Source organism: Oncorhynchus gorbuscha, linkage group LG01 (genome assembly GCF_021184085.1).
Source record: "Oncorhynchus gorbuscha isolate QuinsamMale2020 ecotype Even-year linkage group LG01, OgorEven_v1.0, whole genome shotgun sequence".
NCBI lineage: Eukaryota > Metazoa > Chordata > Actinopteri > Salmoniformes > Salmonidae > Oncorhynchus > Oncorhynchus gorbuscha.
The window spans coordinates 74,755,596-74,779,573 of record NC_060173.1 but is presented as its reverse complement, the minus strand read 5'-3'; the positions used below and the strand labels follow the sequence as shown (position 1 = coordinate 74,779,573).

Sequence of the window (23,978 nt, the reverse complement as noted above, 5' to 3'; positions counted from 1 at the left end):
CACTGGTTACAGTGAGAAGCTTCTTCTTGAGCGGACAGCTTGATGAAAACCAGTCAGTATTCAGGTCCCCAAGAATGTAGACCTCTCTGTTTACATCACATACACTATCAAGAATTTCACACATTTAGATACTGACTGTTAGCACTTGGTGGCCTATAGCAACACCCCAAAAGAAAAGGCTTTAGATGTTCTCTAAGTATTACAGGGATATGGCTCTGAATATATACAGCAACACCTTCCCGATAAGCATTCCTGTCTCTTCTATAGATGTTATGTCCTTGTATTGCTACTGCTGTATCATCAAATTAATTATCTAACGACTCTCAGAAATGGCTAATATATGAATGTTATCTGATGTTAGAAAGTTATTGATTTCATGAACCTTATTTCTAAGGCTACATATATTAGTATGGGCTATTTTCATCCCTTTCCTGTGTAGCTTATCAGAGACAGACATAATACAGAAAAGAACAAACAAAGCAAGAGAAAAAATATACATTCAGAAGTCCATTAACCTTTTCACATGTGAGTTACAAAATATCTCTATCTCATGATGTCAGAATGTACTCACTGTTCCAAAATGTGATTGTTACGCATCAGGCCAGTTAACTCGCACTGCCCCTCCAACCAAGGTAGATGCCTGCTAATTATCTAGAGGCTAATTATTTTTGAACAAGTTGGATTTTCTAACACTAGTTTGAATTGAGGTGTGTTCCGCCTCCTCATTAATTCACATAAGAAGTAGATCATTTCACTGTTGCGGACCATTTATGTTTGAGCTTTTACTGACCCAAACAAACTTCTCTCTTTTTTCCCGGCATATTTTCTGGCTGGCACCCGCATTGCCTTCATTGTTGTTTTCCTAACAAATAATACCTTTGGACATATGTGCGTTCCTATCAAAGTAAGTGCTTTATTTTTGGTATAATGTGTTGTCGTTTCTACTGTAGCATACCGTATGTAGAGTACCAGTCAAAAGTTTGGACACACCTACTCGTTCAAGGGTTATTCTTTATTTTGATTATTTTCTACATTGTAAAATAATAGTTAAGACATCACAACTATGAAATAACACATATGGAATCATGTAGTAACCAATAAAGTGTTAAACAAATCAAAATATATTTTATATTTCAGATTCTTCAAAGTAGACACCCTTTGCCTTGATGACAGCTTTGCACACTCTTGGCATTCTCTCAACCAGCTTCATGAGGAATGATTTTCCTCTTGAACCCTGGAATGAGTAAATGTGTCAAAATGTTTGACTGGTACTGTATGTATGGAGCATAATGCATTTACTGTTTTATTCACGTTTTCAAGTACTGGTGACAAATCATGCATTCCGATTATTGCACAGATCGTAATGGATACCTATGATGCGTGTAAAATACTTTTTTGAAGGTTGTACTTATTATGATTAGATAATGCTAAGCTATTTGCCAGCTATGTGTGGTGCCATGTTTGTTGACATCATACAATGCATTCTGGTTGTCATGTAAGCATCTGCCAGACCAAATATGTTATAAAAAATGAGGTAAGGGACAGTTCACTCGGCTGACTTATGATGCTTTCAAGACAACTGGGAACTCATACAAATACGAGGTCAAACGATGATGTCAGTGATCTTCAGGTCAGAAAGTCGGAGTTCTAGAAAGAGGCCAAGTTCCTGAGTTGGAATCACGAGTTGGATGACTATTCACAAAGATTTTTCCGAGTCGGAGCTTGTTTTTTCAGTTCGCAGTTATCTTGAACGCACTGAAGTTGGAGATTTCTGAGTTCCCAGTTGTTTAGAACAGTGCATCAGATTGTAACTATGGTACCTCAGGGTTGCCAGCTCAGGGTTTTATTTTTATTTAGAGTACAAAGTCCTCCTGTGTTTTCCCTCTTTTATTGATAAATCCCCCATCATAGTAATATTTCCTGCATCATATCCCCCACGATAGCTTCCCTCATTCATACTCCTTATGGTTTTGAAAACCCCACACAAACTAAATGGTCTGTCACCTGAGCCGGTGGTAGGTTTTCCAGTCCTATGGGTATACTCCACCTCAATCTTCGATTATACAATGCATGCGTTTCTGTTCGTCCTCACGTTTGCTGTACACCTTTATAACATGTTAAAGCTTGATTATGAAGTTAGTTTGACAAGTTTAATCGACATATAATATGTAAGTTCAACGTTTTGGTGCGCATCCACTTGACTTTTGGCTACATTTCAACCGAAATGTGTCATGTTTGAGAACCGAAAGACACAGACTGCAAAACTAAACGCTGTTTTTGGTAAGTATAATTCCTTCCAGGTCTTCTGATGGAAGAACAGCAAAGGTAAGGGAATATTTATGTGGTAAATTTGGGTTTATGTGGACTCCAAGATAGAGGAGCCATAATGCTACTTTTTGAGCGCAGACTCATAGTATAGCCTAGTGAACGAAACCTGTAACATTAAAAATAAATGTAACACAGCGATTGCATTCAGAAGAAGTGTATCTAACTATATATATGTAGAACATGCATATTTAGTCAAAGTTTATGATGTGTATTCCTTGTTAGCTGATGTTATCTGCCAGAGCTATCGTCATTTCTCAGGACATTTGAGTAGCATTTTTTGAACGATGCATCATTGTAAACAGATATTTATGGATATATATAGCATATTATTGAAAAAAACATAAATGTACTGTGTAACATGTTATATTACTGTCATCTGATGAAGATTTCAAAAGGTTAGTGCATTATTTTTCTTTTAATCCTGCGTTTGTTGATTGCATATTTATTTCAACTTGGCTATGCAAATTAGCTGTGTCTTTGGTGGTGGTTTGACATAAATATGTGCTATGTTTTCGCCATAAAACATTTTAGAAATCTGACTTGCTGGGTAGATACACAAGGTGTTTATCTTTCATTTGAGCCATTGGACTTGTTAATGTGTGGAGGTTAAATATTTTTAGGAATAAGTTTGCGTTCCATGCGCCACCTTCCAGCTGAACGTGGGGGGGGGGGGGTGGTGTTCCAAAATTGGAACCCTAGTCCCCTTCTGGTTAAAAAAATGATTCAATTGTGATAGAGACATCACTGTCTTTGTCATGGTACAGTAGCATCATAGGCTGTTACTCCTCTCAGTTCCAAACAGGGCAGGTTGCAGAGAAGCCACAAGCCCGAGACAATCCCAGACACAATAGCTATCCGTGTCACAGGCTGTATTCAAGCCCTCAAGAAAACACTGCTAGCTTGATAGGCAGCCTTGGTCGGCAGGATCACTGGACAGATAGTAGCTATCTCAACAATTGATGCCAACTGCGTCACCGGATCCAAACTCAAAAGGTAGCTAGCTAGTAACCAAATTTAGACTTTCAAAACAACAAACTTTCCAAAACAACAAATCAAGCTCTCCCTCACTCTGCATTCAATAGGAAGTGACTCACAATCAACAAAGTAGTTATGAATACAATTGGATCGGATTTTCATTTCGCCTTCAAGTAGCCATACACCGAAGCTAACGAGTAACATTCATAAAGAGGTTTACACTTTTCCGATGTTGCTTGATCAGTGGGTAGGCCTCTTAGCTGGCCAACATGACATTAAGTGTATTCCAGTATTAACAGTATTGCAGTAATTTCAGCAGTTGAGAATAATTAAAATTTTAGATAGCAAAGCAATCGATATCCTACCCTAAACTTGTTGGAAGCGAGAGGCACCTTGCTGTCATTTGTTAGCTATGTAATTTGGAGCCGCATCCCATTTCTTGCTAGCCCTGGCAACTTGCCTTCACTCCCCTCAAAGATGGAAAAGCATATGTGGGTGTAGATGATAGGTGTAGATGAATTGTCTACCAATACAAGTACACCAATCCACTGCTTTTAATCTTTGAGGGGGTGTGAATGAGTGCACAGGCGAGAAGGGGTGGATGCACATGTGCACAGTCTTTCCATTTTCTAGTTAGTCATCAGTCATCATTGAAGCTAAAAGCTGACTTCACAGATAAATAGTGATGTTGCTTGTTGTTTGATTTAGCTAGTTAGTTGTTATTACTTTAAAACAAAGCTGTAGTATGCTCTGAATTACTGGTATGAGTTGTCCCAAAGTGTCACCTCATCATGGATGGAGAGATGAGAGAGCATCTTCAATGAGGAGCATGCAAGGTATGTTAAGCTAGCTTGCTAGCTAGCTAGCTAGTCAAGTATACAATATAAACTCAGGCCTTCACTACCTGCATCTTCTTTGCATTTGTTCAAAGTAAGCTATACATTTGGGTCTCCATGACAATTTACTTTATTGTGGATCCAAATAAGACTGATAAGGCACTGAAACCTGTTTTTTCCCCTCGGGGTAAGATGGTGAAAGGAATGGACAGGCTCATGGATCAAGGTGGTTGTTAGCATGGAGCACTCCGCTACGGTAAGAAAGATTACTTTAATAGTTTGTGTTTGTGTGTTAAAGATCTCTGTGTTTGTTTGACAAAGAAATAGTCAAATTTTGCACAAAACACGGTCCTTACAAAGTTATGTCCAGAATGGGAGCAGTTTATTTGAGGATGCAATGACATTCACAGAAGTATCTGCAGCATAACACCATCTTCCAAACCAGAATTATTTTGGCAACATTTGTCCTAGAGCTAACTGTGGAAAGATTGATGTAACACAAGCGGCCATATTTCTATCTCTCAGCTGACAAAACTACAAAATGAATGAGCTAATTAATATACATTACTATTTATAATTAATCACATCACGGTTGAGCTCACCATTGATCAAAATCAAAACAAATCGAAAATAATCAGATGATGCGTAGTTTCTGTGTGATGCCATGCCTTTTTTCTCACAGAAACCAAAGATATTAAGGGAAGACAAGATGAGTTTGGTTTGTTTATAGTATGCATGTTGAAGGGCGTGTCGTCTACCATCGTTCACGTCACACCATTCATTTCCGTAAGTTTTCAAAAGATTTGTGAACCCTTACTCACCTCATTTTGTTGTTTACATCTTTGGTCCGACAGACGATTACGTGAAACCCAGAATGCATTGTATGTCAACAAACATGGCTCCACACACAGCTGGAATTAGCTTTGCTCATCATAATCAGTACAAAAACAGTAAATATATAAATAATTACCACACAAAACATTTACTGGTAGTGATTTATTGATACAAGTGGTGCGTGCTGGCGGACAATCACGTAACCTCTCACTCCCAATCTGAGACATTCCGTGTTGTTCTTTATGTATGTAGCTAGTGAGCTAAGCTGCAACAATAGCAATGTCTTTCAAAAGGAGACAACTCACAAATGTGGAAATTCTGGAGATTTAAAAAAGTCTGAGTCTGAGTAGGAAAGTCAGGAATCAGATTCTGACAGTGAGGAGCTGCCCCTCAGCCTTGTAGCCATTGAGAACCCTGAGTCTCAGGGCTCCTTTCCACTGACGAAGTCCCAGGTACCTTTGAAGATGCTGGTGGTGATGGAGGCAGACCGACAGTGGATGAAGTAAAGGAGTTCTGTGGTAGCTGGAAGGCCACCAGGCATTTCACCCCTCCTGACCCTGCTGTTTGCTTTGATGAGTCCCAGTCTGGAGCGCAACACGCCTTGCCATTTCCATCTGAGGCAGAGAGCTTCAAGTTGTTTCTTACAGAGGAGCTGGTGGGAGACATAGTAGAGGACACCAATCGCTATGCCTTGGAGCTACAAGAAGAGAGAGCAAGGAGTGAGGGGGAAACTTGCTAAATGGGTGACAACCACAATTAGTGAAATGTATACCTTCCTAGTGACAGTCCTTCTCATGGGGATAGTAAAGAAGAACTCACTAAGAGAATACTGGAGCCCAGATATTATGTTTGCAACTCCCTTCTTTGCAACCCTCTTTTCCTAAGACCGCTTCCTAGTTCTGCTGCGATGCCTGCATTTCGTCAACAATACTACTGCCATCCTAAATGATCCAATATACAAAATAAGAAATGTTCTTACCAGACAAGGACCTATGCATTGATGAGTACCTGGTGTTAGGGAAAGGTAGGCTGGTGTTCCGTCAATATATTCCCTTCAAAAGGCACAGGTTTGGGGTCAAGTTCTTTGTCATGTGCGACGTGAAGACAGGATTTGTCCAGGACATTAAAGTTTACACAGAGTCCACCACTGACATCTAACATTATGAGGGGCTTGTGGTGTCCGGGTCCGTGGTGATGACCATGCTGGCTCCTCATCTCAGCAAGGGACACACTTTGTATGTGAACAATTGTTGCAGCAGTCCCACACTCTTCCAGCATCTGCTCTCCAACAGCATAGGGGCCTGTGGCAGGGTCAGGTCGAACAGGAAGGGGATGTCGGCATTCGGATGCAGGAAGATGCAGAGAGGGGAGGTGGTGTTCAAGGAGAACGGTCAACAGCTGGAAGTAAAGTGGCATGACAAACGAGACGTTCATGTCCTCTCCACTGTCCATACAGCAAACATGTCGGCCACAAGGGAAGTGGACCACCTGACGGGAGAGAGAAAAATCAAACCAGACTGTGTGCTTGACACGGACCAGGATGTCTTGCTCCCAGGCAGACTAAATAACTTTTTTGCCCGCTTTGAGGACAATACAGTGCCACTGACACGGCCTGCAACATGCGGTCTCTCCTTCACTGCAGCCGAGGCGAGTAAGACATTTAAACGTGTTAACCCTCGCAAGGCTGCAGGCTCAGACGGCATCCCCAGCCGCGCCCTCAGAGCATGTGCAGACCAGCTGGCCGGTGTGTTCACGGACATATTCAATCAATCCCTATACCAGTCTGCTGTTCCCACATGCTTCAAGGGGGCCACCATTGTTCCTGTTCCCAAGAAAGCTAAGATAACTGAGATAAACGACTACCGCCCCGTAGCACTCACTTCCATCATCATGAAGTGCTTTGACAGACTAGTCAAGGACCATATCATCTCCACCCTACCTGACACCCTAGACCCACTCCAATTTGCTTACCGCCCAAATAGGTCCACAGACGATGCCAAACGATGCAAAACAGACGATCCACAGACGATGCAAAACCACACTGCACACTGCCCTAACCCACCTGGACAAGAGGAATACCTATGTGAGAATGCTGTTCATCGACTACAGCTCGGCATTCAACACCATAGTACCCTCCAAGCTCGTCATCAAGCTCGAGACCCTGGGTCTCGACCCCGCCCTGTGCAACTGGGTGCTGGACTTCCTGACGGGCCGCCCCCAGGTGGTGAGGGTAGGCAACAACATCTCCTCCCCGCTGATCCTCAACACGGGGGCCCCACAAGGGTGCGTTCTGAGCCCTCTCCTGTACTCCCTGTTCACCCACGACTGCGTGGCCATGCACGCCTCCAACTCAATCATCAAGTTTGCGGACGACACAACAGTGGTAGGCATGATTACCAACAACGACGAGACGGCCTACAGGGAGGAGGTGAGGGCCCTCGGAGTGTGGTGTCAGGAAAATAACCTCACACTCAACGTCAACAAAACTAAGGAGATGATTGTGGACTTCAGGAAACAGCAGAGGGAACACCCCCCTATCCACATCGATGGAACAGTAGTGGAGAGGGTAGCAAGTTTTAAGTTCCTCGGCATACACATCACAGACAAACTGAATTGGTCCACTCACACTGACAGCGTCGTGAAGAAGGCGCAGCAGCGCCTCTTCAACCTCAGGAGGCTGAAGAAATTCGGCTTGTCACCAAAAGCACTCACAAACTTCTACAGATGCACAATCGAGAGCATCCTGGCAGGCTGTATCACCGCCTGGTACGGCAACTGCTCCGCCCTCAACCGTAAGGCTCTCCAGAGGGTAGTGAGGTCTGCACAACGCATCACCGGGGGCAAACAAGCTGCCCTCCAGAACACCTACACCACCCGATGTTACAGGAAGGCCATAAAGATCATCAAGGACATAAACCACCCGAACCACTGCCTGTTCACCCCGCTATCATCCAGAAGGCGAGGTCAGTACAGGTGCATCAAAGCTGGGACCGAGAGACTGAAAAACAGCTTCTATCTCAAGGCCATCAGACTGTTAAACAGCCACCACTACCATTGAGTGGCTGCTGCCAACACTGTCATTGACACTGACCCAACTCCAGCCACTTTAATAATGGGAATTGATGGGAAATGATGTAAATATATCACTAGCCACTTTAAACAATGCTACCTTATATAATGTTACTTACCCTACATTATTCATCTCATATGCATATGTATATACTGTACTCTACATCATCGACTGCATCCTTATGTAATACATGTATCACTAGCCACTTTAACTATGCCACTTTGTTTACTTTGTCTACATACTCATCTCATATGTATATACTGTACTCGATACCATCTACTGTATGCTGCTCTGTACCATCACTCATTCATATATCCTTATGTACATATTCTTTATCCCCTTACACTGTGTATAAGACAGTAGTTTTGGAATGGTTAGTTAGATTACTTGTTGGTTATCACTGCATTGTCGGAACTAGAAGCACAAGCATTTCGCTACACTCGCATTAACATCTGCTAACCATGTGTATGTGACAAATAAAATTTGATTTGATTTGATTTGAAAATGGGGGCAGTGGATAAGGCGGACATGATAACCAGCTTTGTGGAATGCACTCCGAAAACAACCAAGTGGTATAAGAAGATATTTTTCCATCTGAACGACGCTGCCCTCAACGGCCACATAGTTAACCACCAACTGACAGGTGAGATGATTACTGAACAAGGTATTTTTTATTATTATTATTATTATTATTATTTTTTTGTAATTGGACATACAGTTCACATGCAAATCACATACAGAACCTATTAACATAATAAGGCACTTACTTTGATAGAAACACGGCCTGGATTTTAACCAGGGTGTCTGTAGTGACACGTCTAGCACTGAAATGCTGTACCTTAGAACACTGCGCCACTTGGGAGTCATAAGGCCAGGGTCGCTTCAAAATACAACACAAACTAATACTTCTGATGCAATTAGCATTGTTTTCCAGAGCTAATATAAGAATATAGCTAGCTACATAAGCACGATTGAATATAACACCATAAAGGTTATGAAATGAGTAACATTTACCTCGCGTGTCAGTGGTTATAAGGAATATACACAAATATATTATGCTCCATACATACAGTAAGCTGCATAACATGACATACAGAAACTATTATAACGTAATAAGGCACTTACTTTGACAGAAACGCAGCCTGGATTTCAACCAGGGTGTCTAGTGATGCCTCTAGCACTGAGATGCTGTGCCTTAGACAGCTGCGCCAATTGGGAGTCACAAGGCCAGGTTTGCTTCAAAATAAAACACAAGCTAATACTTCACTGCCGCAATTAGCATTGTTTTACGGAGCTAAAAGAAGAATGCAGCTAGCTATATGAGTACATTGAATAACACCATAATGGTTAAAAAATGTGAACACGTGTGTGCAGATCCTGTTCTTATGGGACATGCGCAAATGTCTGCAGACTTGTACTGTACAAACAATTGCGAAGTGCTAGGGGAATTTTGTCTGGGTCAAAAATGTCAACAAACAACAAAAAATTGCCCGCAAAAGTAAAAATGCCTACTTTTATGTGAATGAATGAGGAGGCGGAACACACCTCAATTCAAACTGTTCTTAGAAAATAAGAACTTGTTTGAAAATTATTTGAAATTGACGAGTTGAAAACAGCTTATATATAATTATTTTTGACATCTTTCATACCATCCGGTGTTATGTATCTTTTCAAATCAAACAGACCATTCTTTGTTTTTCTTTTTAAGGATTTGTTGTTGACGGTTTATAATCACACTGAAATACACATTATTTTGAATCTAATTCAAATGTTCTGTTCGCTGCTCTGGCTCCCCAATGGTGGAACAAACTCCCTCACGACGCCAGGACAGCGGAGTCAATCACCACCTTCCGGAGACACCTGAAACCCCACCTCTTTAAGGAATACCTAGGATAGGATAAAGTAATCCTTCTCACCCCCCCTCCCCCCCTTAAAATATTTAGATGCACTATTGTAAAGTGGCTGTTCCACTGGATGTCATAAGGTGAATGCACCAATTTGTAAGTCGCTCTGGATAAGAGCGTCTGCTAAATGATTTAAATGTAAATGTAATGTAAATGTATGCATCTATTATTGTACTGCATAGTCATTTGTTCTAGTAATGATATTTAATGCAAACAATACCAGCAATTGCAGTTTTACAAATAAGAAATATACAGGCAATCTTTTTTGACATAATCAAGCTGTGTTGCAGTTTTTCTGTCATGCCTCATGTTTTAATGCTGTTTATAGTTGAAGACAACTTTAAAAGCTCATAACTCTGTTTTGATCAAGAATTCTGTAGGTTTAAAAAATATCTGGATTTGGGAGAGTTTGTAGTTTTCAGAACTATAAGAAAAATCTCGATTTGATGATGTGAAGGGTTTCCCTAGGCCACCACACATATGGCTCTGAGGCCAGGCTGGATCAAGACCTAGCACCCAAGGAGGCAGCATTCAGGCTTATGTTACAGCTGGTAACATACAGACACATCTAAGGGGTTAACAGATAGCCAACTCCATGGGATACTTAATACATGCAATTACATCCATCTATTTAAGTAGACTCACACAATCAATGCCATTGAATGCTCTTATGAAATGATGCAAGATAAGAGACAAAAGTGTTTGTTCATTTTAACGTAATACATCGATAATGAGATGTGAACCGCGAATGTAATCAAGGACATAAAAACCGCATGTTTAAAAATCTAAGTTATACATTTTTCCATTCCACTGGACATACTTCAGAGGAAATAGACCTGTGCCATTAGTTGCAAGTCCAGAAGTCTGACTACAAACCAACCAATTTCTACACTTCTCGTTTCTCCCTTCTGTGCTAATGTTTGGGGATCCCTTGTGGTTGAATATCTTTTCCATCTTTTGGCCAATTCTGTTTTGTCGATGTCCCTTGTGAAGTGTTGAATCAAGCATTCCAAATGTGTGTGGATCTCCAGATAGGTCCCTGAACACACTTCTTGTCATGTGGAAAATCTTATGTTGTCTGGACAGAATTGAATATTGTTCTATGAGATTTGAACATGAATGGATCACAAAAACTTAAACTGATTGTAATGCTGTTGGATGGAACATTAAATATGTATCGGATTTGTTCATTTAGGATACTTTCTATGTTCTGCATTGGTCACTATTGACACGACATAGTATGAATTATACTGTATGAATCATTGTTACATATTTGTATAAAACCCATGAAGCTTATTAGCGCGTGTATTTTTTTAACCAGTATTTTATCTCAACCCCCCTCAAAATGCAGCAATAGCCCGTAAAAATAAGAATTCCTATCAGCAGAGAGGCTCTCTCAGTGGAGAAAACATTGCCCCGAATATTCTAGATCGCATTACCAATGGAGATTATGGGTCTGTGGCCAGGCTTGTGTGGTTAAAAGCAATGGAGGTACCCTAGGATGGAGTAGAACACTACGTTAAAGACATTCCGACAGGCATTTAAAGTCTTCTAAGCAACTCCAGGCATGGTGGGGAGAACCAAACAGAATGCTAAATAATCAACTATCCACCCTCTTTCTAATCTCCATGACTTTCTAGGCCAAAGCTGATAAATAGCTTTTAGACTGAACTTAATACATTGAGACCTGGCCCAGGCAGAGCCAGCATGCAGACTCAAGTTCAGGCACAGCAGTTTACCCCAAACAACATGATTAAGGTAACAGGAGGACTTGGACTCACTATAGATAGGGGAACACAATCAGGTAGCTATTTTACAAACTGTAGGGTGATTCAATAGGGTGATTCAATAGGGTGATTCAAGGTTAATGATGAAAATGGCTATTTTAGGCCCTTTTTAGTTGCTTTTTTTTACCCTAAATTTATTTCCGCCGCTATATCAATCGCTACAAAGATCCAGTCTAAAACTGATATCCTAGAAGTCATTCAGCAATTTGATGGTCTCTAACAAATTTAACCAATCAGAGTATCAAAGTTGATAACGTCATAATGTTTTTTTTTTTTTTTTATTTTTAACTTGGCAAGTTAGTTCCTTCTTATTTTCTTATCTGCCTTGTTCAGGGGCAGAATGACAGATTTTTACCTTGTCAGCTCTGGGATTCAATTGCAACCTTCTGGTTATTAGTCCAACACTCTAACCACTAGGCTACCTGCTGCCCCAGCTAAGCTCTGGCCCAACCCATTGTTTTCTGGGACCAATCATAACGGTCATGTGTTTCCATTCTAGAAATAGTCGGGCAGGGAGGCAAATCCAGATACATCGTGGAGAAGAAACGGCAGTTGGCCGAAGCGATGTGGATGGGTAGCCAGGTGTCATGCCATTGCCACATACCCCTCTCCCTGCCTCCCCCTTGCCTCCTTCAACTAGGCTGCTGTGGTCAGAGAGAGGTCTTAAATTCCTGAGGAGAAGACCCTGCCTCATGGCCACACAGTATAGAGAGAGAGTGAAGTTTCATAGAGAACAAAGGAATTTCTTCCACCTCACAGAACTTGAGGTCCGAATAAATTTCATGTTCCGGAGAAGGTATAAAAGATTGGTGAAGAATCCAGCTACAAACTGGTCCATTTGTTATAACTTGGGGAAGCTCATGGGAGACGGTGTGGCCACATTACCATAACGCTGTTTATATAATAGCCTCAGATATGAGGTTTACATCTAATTGTTCTATAAGATGAATGAGTGAGTATGATACTGTTTGTAAAATTGTGTAATGTGATTTTGGACTGTTTAATGAAGGAAACTCCAATTCCCTTTTGAGTTTAACTAAATCAGAGGACCGCCCCTGAGCCCAGTTAGGGTCAGGCATCCTGGGACAGCCCCTTTTCTGCAATTCCGAATAAATCCCAACTTTGAGAAATTCTCAAGTAGACCATGTATCTCTCAATCACGGGAGTACAAAGGTTGGAGACCATTGCTGAATCGTTTAACCATACCACGTGGTTAAACTATTGGACTATCGATACCGACAGAACAAGAACAAGTCTTTGAGATTAATTACTAGTCTGCAGCTAGGAATTCGGTATCATTGAACGCGAAGAACAACAACCGACGAAACATCCATTCTACAACAACATGAATGAATGTCACTCTATGTACCCACCATGACAAAGAGAGAGAGACGGACAATTCTACAAAAGAAACAACTTTTCAACAGCGATCAAGATGACACACTGAGCGTAAATATATATATATTGATTGCAATTGTTCCCGAATGACTGAGCATTCATGTGTAAAGGATTAGCATTTCAATTGTTATAATTATTAACTCTGAAGTGACTTCTCAGTCGACCCCCACTTCCCTTTTTGTCCACCAAGCCGCGATGCCGGTTTAGCCCACTAGGGCACATTCTCCTATCATTTCTTGTAACCATATTCACTGTTTGTTTATGCATTTCTGTGAATTACTTAGTTAGTAAAGATCATTCAGAGATCCTCACTGAACTTCTGGAGAGAGTTTGCTGCACTGAAAGTAAAGGGGCTGAATAAATTTGCACACCCAATTTTTCAGTTTTTGATTTGTTAAAAAAGTTTGAAATATCCAATAACTGTCGTTCCACTTCATGATTGTGTCCCACTTGTTGTTGATTCTTCACAAAAAAAATACAGTTTTATATCTTTATGTTTGAAGCCTGAAATGTGGCAAAAGGTCGCAAAGTTCAAGGGGGCCGAATACTGTCGCAAGGCACTGTATGCTGATCGGGGCATGGCCTAATTTAGATTTTATTTTGATTGTTCAGGTTCCCCATCAGCAATAGTTTTGATAGTTTTGCTTGAAACAATCAGTATATACAGAGTACCAGTCAAGGTTTGGACACACCTACTAATTCCAGGGTTTTTCTTTATTTTTACTATTTTCTACATTGAAGAATAATAGTGAAGACATCAAAACCATGAAATAACAAATATGGAATCATGTAGTAACCAAAAAAAGTATTAAACAAATCAAAATACGTTATATTTGAGAATCTTCAAAGTAGCCACCCTTTGCCTTGATGACAGCTTTGCAAACTGTTAGTACTGTATATATAGTACATTTGTTAAATTGAACAAAAATATAAATGTAACATGTAAAGGGCTGTTCCCATGTTTCATGAGCTAAAACAAAAAATTCCAGAAATGATCCAAATGCACACAAAACGTATTTCTCTCAAATTTTGTACACAACTTTGTTTAAATCCCTGTTAGTGAGCATTTCTCCTTTGCCAAGACAATCCATCCACCTGACATGTGTGGCATATGAAAAAGATGATTAAACAGCATGATCAGTACACAGGTGCACCTTGTGCTAGGGCATAATAAAAGGCCACTCTAAAATGTGCAGTTTTGACACACAACCCAATGCCACAGATGCCTCAACTTTTGATGGAGCATGCAATTGGCATGCTGACTGCAGGAATGTCCACCAGAGCGGTTGCCAACCAGCCTCACAACCGCAGCCCAGGACCTCCACATCCAGCTTCTTCACCTGCGGGATCGTCTAGGGGCTTGTATTTCTGTCTGTAATATATTCCTTTTGTAGGGAAAACTCATTCTGATTGGCTGATCCTGGATCTCCAGTGGGTGGGCTTGATTCCCAAGTGGGTGGGCCTATGCCCTCCCAGGCCCACTGCGCCTCTGCCCAGTCATGTGAAATCCATAGATTAGGGGCTAATGAATTCCTTTCAAATCACTGATTTCCTTATATGAACTGTAACTCAGTGAAATCTTCAAAATTGTTGCATGTTACATTTATATATGCAACTATTTAAAAACATGCAACAATTTAAAAGATTTTACTGAGTTACAGTTCATATAAGGAAATCAGTCAATTGAAACAGGCTATAATGTAAAGTTAATAATTTCATAACAAGGACGTCAATCACTTTTGCTACCCGCACTGCATGGTTAGGCCTTCTGTCAACTTCCAAACGGCCTAATCCAAAGTTGTCCTATATATTCATTGACAATGTCATAACTAATATTTAAAGATAAATCGCGCTGAATTGTTTCAAACTAAAATGTATCGTTCCTAGATAGATACATATCGCATCGTTTTGAAAGGGAAAAGAAGCACATCACCACCACTTTCATCATGAGTTGTTTGTGAAAAACTGTAAAAAGAATGTCAAACATTCTCCCAATGAAGTTTCTACATGAGAATTTCCAGAAAAATCAGATACCAAAAATATTTTCTGCCTAATCTGGTTTGGAATAAACCACTATGGAAAGCATGTTCGCAAAATATAAACAAATTAATAATACAGATTTATCCAAGGCATGCATCTCTGCTTTCACAGGTGTGTAAGAACTGTACAATTCAAAACATGCCGCTCCCACCAGATTCTACCTGGAGTGAAGCAGGACTCTGGTTAACATTCAAATCATGAGGCCTCCAGCTAGTTTTAAAAAATAAATGTCAGGTCATTATAGATTGCAATTTTTGCCAGAGTAAAATGAATACATGAAATCTTTATTACCCTCAAGACTGTGTGTGAGAGGTGGAAAGACACCTTCAGAATAATTCAGACTCCTTTCTTTTCCTGGTTTACCCGTCAGATCAGAAGAAGTTTTTTTCTAGCTTCTTTTACAAGTTTTTGGGGCCTCTCATGTCAAGGTCAGCCTCTAATCGCATAAGGGCTTGATCAAAGTGCCAAGAGCGAGAGGGCGAACACAATACCTAATTTCTCACAGTGTGGGGATTAATCCACCCCTCAACTCAACCAGCAGCACCAGCATCACCCCACCCACCCACCCAACCGCCTTCCACAACCAACCACCCACAGAAAGCTTTCTGCTGACTGCAAGCAAGCAGCAAAACAGACAGCTCCTGAACAATTTGTAATCAGAAAGATAGAATATACAGGCAGAATCCAGGCTCCATATGCTAGCACAAGATAGATGATCGGAGTGATAAAAAAAACAGAGGGTAAATCACAGATGTGGAGGCCTTCTAGGTGGGTGATCAAAAGAGCTTCAAGTCGAGAGCGTGGGGAGAATGCTGGAGGAATATTCCTCACAAATCCCATTGTCAAAATTTTAGAGGAGCAGTTGCTAGTCTTTTACAGCTCTCCAGTCATTTGGGAGTAAAGCCCTTGTCGTCTAAATCTAGTTTAGACCAAACCTATATCTCTGCACATAAATAAATAATCTATGTTGGTCAATTGTAAACTAAATGTCACATATCCATAAAAATGAAAGAAATTGAACGACTCTAGCAATATTAATAAAACGTATATCCAGTCTAATGTTTACCAAGGTCATCAGCAATATTCTGTATTTCCTCTGTAATCCTGCACAGTAAATGTATTGTCAGGGGATTAAGGAATTTTCCACCCCTGCAGGTAAACATGTTGCTAGAATAGGAGTTGTTACAGGGAGGAAATTGAGGTTGTACACAACAGCAGATACGTACAGCAAGGTAAGACATCATAGGGAGGAGACAGACATGCTGAGATATTCTCCAGTTATGCAGCTTTGTGGAAGAAAACTCACCCTTACTCTAGTGCATTCCTATACATCCGTTAGAATGATTGGATCAGAGTTAAGGATGACCCCTGGTTCCTTTGTGTAGTGGTCAACACAAATATGAGTTGTGTGAATGACAACTCACTCACTCTACAATGGTAAACGTTGTATTTTCTTTGCTGCAAGTGATGCATTTGTAACCTCACGTGACACACTTTGTGAAGTTCATGTTTGATTCCATTAAAGTGGTGCAATGGAACACTGTCGCTGAGCCCATCTATCATTTTCCTCCTACCTTTCCCAAACACTACCCTGAGACATTTGTCTACAAAATCAACCAGGATATAGTAGAGCGTGGCGATATGGAGAAAAAAACATATATATATATCCCAATAAATTTACTGAATTAGCATGATAATTAGCATGAACGATACGTTTATGACATTAATGTGCTGTTACATTTTTATAACTACTAATACAACTCTGTATGTTGTGGGTCTCAATTGTCCCGTTAGCAATAGTTCATATTAACAGGCTTTTCTCATTTCTAACTTAACATTCCTCTAGTAAAGGCTAATTATCGTTATTATCGATCTCAGTAAAATGTCCTCGAAAATTGGTCGGTATCGATCGTTTTTGGTTTATCGTCCCATTCTAGGATATAGTGTTGCACTTAGTGGGGTAGTGAACCAGCAGAGTCTGAGCAGACCACTTCCAAGTTTAATCTCTGCTAAATAGTTGAGAGGAAGACAGACTGGAAGTTATCCCATAAGCAACCTGAAAACAAGACAAAACTGCACCTTATCCAAAAAACGATAAAAACATTGCAGCAACTTAAATTTAAAAAGGTCCTTGTTTCAAATTAGGGAGAGTGTATTTGGTTCCTTCAGAATGAGATGCAGCGTCGCTACTGTCGACGAGCCCCTTGTTTACAGTAGTTTTCTGCTTAACTGAGCATCTACACATCAGTGGGCAATCAATGAGTTGCATGTTCATGGTGCAGATAACGTAGACAAGCCAGCAGCAGAGGATTTGTAGTTTTGCCAATTTATCGGTGGCAAACAGTCTGACCCACCTCTTGAAGAATACACAGCTCAAACGTATTACTCAAGGCTTTTCGAACTTACTGTGCAATTTGAAGAGATAAGGCAGACAAAACTAAGGTGTTATGAGACTGATATAGACTCCCCAATGAGCTTGCAGAAAAGCAAAGAAATGTGTGTACAACCATCACCATTTTCTAGCTTGCAGCTCAGCCTGGGAAATGTAATTTTAGATCGACTGCATGACACCTCTGTGTCTAGACAGAATGAACACAAATTTGTCTAGTCTTTGCAATAAGTGTCACGGTGCGGAGGGTTCTCTTACACATTGTTTCTGGGATTGTCCTAACATAATACACATTCTGGTCAGAGATTCTACAGATACTGTATAGATAACGCTTTCGAATGCTCTCCCCAGCTGTGTGCAAAGTCTTGTATACTGGGAACTAGAGATGAGCTGCCTCTTAGGTTTTGTTGAAGATGTAGGACCTCTTCATGGACTACCTTGCCTAAAACAAAGCCCGAATGTTCATTTCAGGACTCTCGGGCCTTGCTTGATTATTCTATTTCATAATTATCCTACTCTGTGGAGGCTATTTGCACTCTTTTCACATCCTTGACCTTTGTGATTGTGTAGTTTGATGCTTGTCAAATCAAATACAATGTTATTGGTCACGTACACATATTTTGAGGTTTTTATTTTATAGATTTTTTTATTTCACCTTTATTTAACCAGGTAGGCTAGTTGAGAACAAGTTCTCATTTGCAACTGCGACCTGGCCAAGATAAAGCATAGCAGTGTGAACAGACAACAGAGTTACACATGGAGTAAACAATTAACAAGTCAATAACACAGTAGAAAAAAAGGGGAGTCTATATACAATGTGTGCAAAAGGCATGAGGAGGTAGGCGAATAATTACAATATTGCAGATTAACACTGGAGTGATAGATGATCAGATGATCATGTACAGGTAGAGATATTGGTGTGCAAAGAAAAGTAAATAAATAAAACTGTGGGGATGAGGTAGGTGAAAATGGTGGGCTATTTACCAATAGATTATGTACAACTGCAGCGATCGGTTAGCTGCTCAGATAGCTGATGTTTGAAGTTGGTGAGGGAGATAAAAGTGTCCAACCTCAGCGATTTTTGCAATTCGTTCCAGTCACAGGCAGCAGAGTACTGGAACGAAAGGCGGCCGAATGAAGTGTTGGCTTTAGGGATGATCAGTGAGATACACCTGCAGGAGCGCGTGCTACGGATGGGTGTTGCCATCGTGACCAGTGAACTGAGATAAGGCGGAGCATCACCTAGCATGGCCTTGTAGATGACCTGGAGCCAGTGGGTCTGGCGACGAATATGTAGCGAGGGCCAGCCGACTAGAGCATACAAGTGGCAGTGGTGGGTAGTATAAGGTGCTTTAGTGACAAAACGGATGACACTGTGATAAACTGCATCCAGTTTGCTGAGTAGAGTGTTGGAAGCAATTTTGTAGATGACATCGCTGAAGTCGAGGATTGGTAGGATAGTCAGTTTTACTAGGGTAAGCTTGGCAGCGTGAGTGAAGGAGGCTTTGTTGCAGAATAGAAAGCCGACTTGATTTGATTTTCGATTGGAGATGTTTGAAATGGGTCTGGAAGGAGAGTTTGCAGTCTAGCCAGACACCTAGGTACTTATAGGTGTCCACATATTCAAAGTCGGAACCATCCAGGGTGGTGATGCTAGTCGGGCATGCGGGTGCAGGCAGCGATCGGTTGAAAAGCATGCATTTGGTTTTACTAGCGTTTAAGAGCAGTTGGAGGCCACGGAAGGAGTGTTGTATGGCATTGAAGCTCGTTTGGAGGTTAGATAGCACAGTGTCCAATGACGGGCCGAAAGTATATAGAATGGTGTCATCTACATAGAGGTGGATCAGGGAATCGCCCGCAGCAAGAACAACATCATTGATATATACAGAGAAAAGAGTCGGCCCGAGAATTGAACCCTGTGGCACACCCATAGAGACTGCCAGAGGACCGGACAGCATGCCCTCCGATTTGACACACTGAACTCTGTCTGCAATGTAATTGGTGAACCAGGCAAGGCAGTCATCCGAAAAACAAAGGCTACTGAGTCTGCCGATAAGAATATGGTGATTGACAGAGTCGAAAGCCTTGGCAAGGTCGATGAAGACGGCTGCACAGTACTGTCTTTTATCGATGGTGGTTATGATGTCATTTAGTACCTTAAGTGTGGCTGAGGTGCACCCGTGACCGGCTCGGAAACCAGATTGCATAGCGGAGAAGGTACGGTGGGATTTGAGATGGTCAGTGACCTGTTTGTTGACTTGGCTTTCGAAGACCTTAGATAGGCAGGGCAGAATTGATATAGGTCTGTAACAGTTTGGGTCCAGTGTGTCTCCCCCCTTTGAAGAGGGGGATGACTGCGGCAGCTTTCCAATCCTTGGATCTCAGACGATATGAAAGAGAGGTTGAACAGGCTGGTAATAGGGGTTGCGACAATGGCGGCGGATAGTTTCAGAAATAGAGGGTCCAGATTGTCAAGCCCAGCTGATTTATACGGGTCCAGGTTTTGCAGCTCTTTCAGAACATCTGCTATCTGGATTTGGGTAAAGGAGAACCTGGAGAGGCTTGGGTGAGGAGCTGCGGGGGGGGGGGGCTGTTGGCCGAGGTAGGAGTAGCCAGGCGGAAGGCATGGCCAGCCGTTGAGAAATGCTTGTTGAAGTTTTCGATAATCATGGATTTGTCGGTGGTGACCGTGTTCCCTAGCCTCAGTGCAGTGGGCAGCTGGGAGGAGGTGCTCTTGTTCTCCATGGAATTCACAGTGTCCCAGAACTTTTTGGAGTTGGAGCTACAGGATGCAAACTTCTGCCTGAAGAAGCTGGCCTTAGCTTTCCTGACTGACTGCGTGTATTGGTTCCTGACTTCCCTGAACAGTTGCATATCGCGGGGACTGTTCGATGCTATTGCAGTCCGCCACAGGATGTTTTTGTGCTGGTCGAGGGCAGTCAGGTCTGGAGTGAACCAAGGGCTGTATCTGTTCTTAGTTCTGCATTTTTTTGAACGGAGCATGCTTATCTAAAATGGTGAGGAAGTTACTCTTAAAGAATGACCAGGCATCCTCAACTGATGGGATGAGGTCAATGTCCTTCCAGGATAACCGGGCCAGGTCGATTAGAAAGGCCTGCTCACAGAAGTGTTTTAGGGAGCGTTTGACAGTGATGAGGGGTGGTCGTTTGACTGCGGCACCGTAGCGGATACAGGCAATGAGGCAGTGGTCGCTGAGATCCTGGTTGAAGACAGCGGAGGTGTATTTGGAGGGCCAGTTGGTCAGGATGACGTCTATGATGGTGCCCTTGCTTACAGAGTTAGGGTTGTACCTGGTGGGTTCCTTGATGATTTGTGTGAGATTGAGCGCATCTAGCTTAGATTGTAGGACTGCCGCGGTGTTAAGCATATCCCAGTTTAAGTCACCTAACAGAACAAACTCTGAAGCTAGATGGGGGGCAATCAATTCACAAATGGTGTCCAGGGCACAGCTGGGAGCTGAGGGGGGTTGGTAGCAGGCGGCAACAGTGAGAGACTTATTTCTGGAGAGAGTCATTTTCAGAATTAGTAGTTTGAACTGTTTGGGTATGGACCTGGAAAGTATGACATTACTTTGCAGGCTATCTCTGCAGTAGACTGCAACTCCTCCCCCTTTGGCAGTTCTATCTTGACGGAAGATGTTATAGTTGGGTATGGAAATCTCTAAATTTTTGGTGGCCTTCCTGAGCCAGGATTCAGACACGGCAAGGACATCAGGGTTAGCAGAGTGTGCTAAAGCAGTGAGTAAAACAAACTTAGGGAGGAGGCTTCTGATGTTGACATGCATGAAACCAAGGCTTTTTTGATCACAGAAGTCAACAAATGAGGGTGCCTGGGGACATGCAGGGCCTGGGTTTACCTCCACATCACCCGCGGAACAGAGAAGGAGTAGTATGAGGGTGCGGCTAAAGGCTATCAAAACGGGTCGCCTAGAGCGTTGGGGACAGAGAATAAGAGGAGCAGGTTTCTGGGCATGGTAGAATATATTCAGGGCATAATGCGCAGACAGGGGTATGGTGGGGTGTGGGTACGGCGGAGGTAAGCCCAGGCACTGGGTGATGATGAGAGAGGTTTTATCTCTGGACATGCTGGTTGTAATGGGTGAGGTCACCGCAGGTTATCGCAAGTGTAGTGAAATGCTTATGTTCCTAGCTCCAACAGTGCCATAATATCTAACAATACAAAACAATACACGCAAATCCCCAAAATAAAAAGGAATTAAGAAATATGTACATTTCATAACGAGCAATGTCAGAGTCTGGGAATATATGCACTACCGTTCAAAAGTTTGGGGTCATTTAGAAATGTACTTGTTTTTTTGTCCATTAAAATAACATGAAATTGATAAGAAATACAATGTAGACATTGTTAATGTTGTAAATGACTATTGTAGCTGGAAACGGTAGATTTTTTATGGAATATCTACAATTGGCGTACAGAGGCCCATTTTACGCAAACCATTACTCCTCTGTTCCAATGGCATGTTGTGTTAGCTAATCCAAGTTTATCATTTTAAAATGCTAATTGATCATTAGAAAAACCTTTTGCAATTATGTTAGCACAGCTGAAAACTGTTGTTCTGATTAAAGAAGCAATAAAACTGGCCTTCTTCAGACTAGTTGAGTATCTGGAGCATCAGCATTTGTGGCTTCGATTACAGGCTCAAAATGGCCAGAAACGAAGACTTTCTTCTGAAACTCGTCAGTTGTGTTCTGAGAAATGAAGGCTATTCTATACGAGAAATTGCCAAGAAACTCATACAACGCTGTGTACTACTCCTTTCATTGAACAGCGCAAACTGGCTCTAACCAGAATAGAAAGATGAGTGGGAGGTCCCGGTGCACAACTGAGTAGGAGGACAAGCACATTAGAGTGTCTAGTTTGAGAAACAGACAACTCACAAGTCCTCAATTGGCAGCTTCATTAGTACCCGCAATAGTACCCGCAAAACACCAGCGGTGCAATCCATAGTCAATGCATGTTTATCCAGAGCTCCCAGGAGGGATGCAGCATCTCGACCTCTTTCATATTCAGGTGAGGGAACTCTCCCAGTCCCCCTTTTGCTCCCTGTTTCACACCGCTTTATCCACAATCCTCAGCCCTCCTTTGTAATGAGATGCTAATCCTCTGCAATTTATTCCAGTATTTCGGGGGAGGAAGGCTTTTATTTATTCAGTATTTATCTGTATCATGTTCCTTTTCCTACATTAGCTGGATTTGATAGGGGCTCATGGTTAAAGGTGACCTCTTCTGAGCATCAATATACAGATGCAGGATCTTCATTTGACCAGTTTCTCACACCAGGAAAATAATCCTGCGGCAACAGGATATGCACATTATTGTGTGGATTATAATTAATGGACATTTTTGTAAAGGTGATACATTTTTAGTTAGGGCAAATCAAGTCACATTTTATAGTGGAAATTACAAACTTTTACAAGCCTTTTTAAACCTGGAATAAACTACAAGTATGCATTTCCTGCAACAACAGGGTGATCAAATTAAGATCCTACACCTGGACCTGTCTGGTGCAATGTTGGTTTTATACATATTTACCTTTGCATCTTAACTACTTTTTACCGGGCAGGAAGTTTAATTATTCAAACAAAAGTATATGAAAGCAGGTATTCATCATGTGTCGACGGCTGAAAAATTAATTAGTGATACATTGTTAATTTTCGATCCATTGTAAAAGTGCATATTATGCTCCCAAATGTATTGTTTTTAAAATTTGTTTATGAACAAACAACACATTCCAGAAACGTGCCCGGATTGCCATGAGAAGACGCCATGCACCTTAACATAGATATGAAAGGCAATGGCAGTACAGTTTTTTGGGTGGCATAACATAAGAGAGTGGCAGTCCAGTTCTGTGGGTGGCTTGTGATTTCCCCTCTAAAAGGTAAATCCATTGTGGCAATGCGCTCTCTGAGTACGCGAGCTGCTTGACTTTATTACAAGCTGAATCAGAGGCGAAGGAAAGGAGGCTGGTAACTCCCCAATTTGGAACACTCCAATAGCATATGGCAGGTCAGCACATGGGGTGGCTCCAATTTATTTCCCGAAACAGCTGGTCCAGCACAGAAGTGGATAGCCTCCATTTCACCACTCTGTCTCCCTCTGTGCTCATTAAGGAGCAGTTTGGGAGTAAATAGCTGTGCCAAGTGGTTTGGCGCTTCCATTCAAATACTATAGTGTACAACTAAAATATATACTGAACAAAAATATAAAAGCAACATGTAAAGTGTTGGTCCCATGTTGGTCCTATTAGCTTAAATAAAACATCCCAGAAATGCTCCATACACAGAAATATTTTATTTCTCTCATATTCTGTGCACAAATTTGTTACATCCCTGTTAGTGAGCATTTCTACTTTGCCAAAATAATACATCCACCTGA

At 41.6% G+C, this 23,978-nt stretch overlaps 1 protein-coding gene across 2 annotated transcripts in view; it reads right to left on the bottom strand.

The window, feature by feature from the left end:
• The window catches only part of LOC124042022 (acid-sensing ion channel 4-A-like), a 176,845-nt gene that overhangs the window by 123,526 nt on the left and 29,341 nt on the right, over positions 1-23,978 (bottom strand). The window lies entirely within an intron of this gene.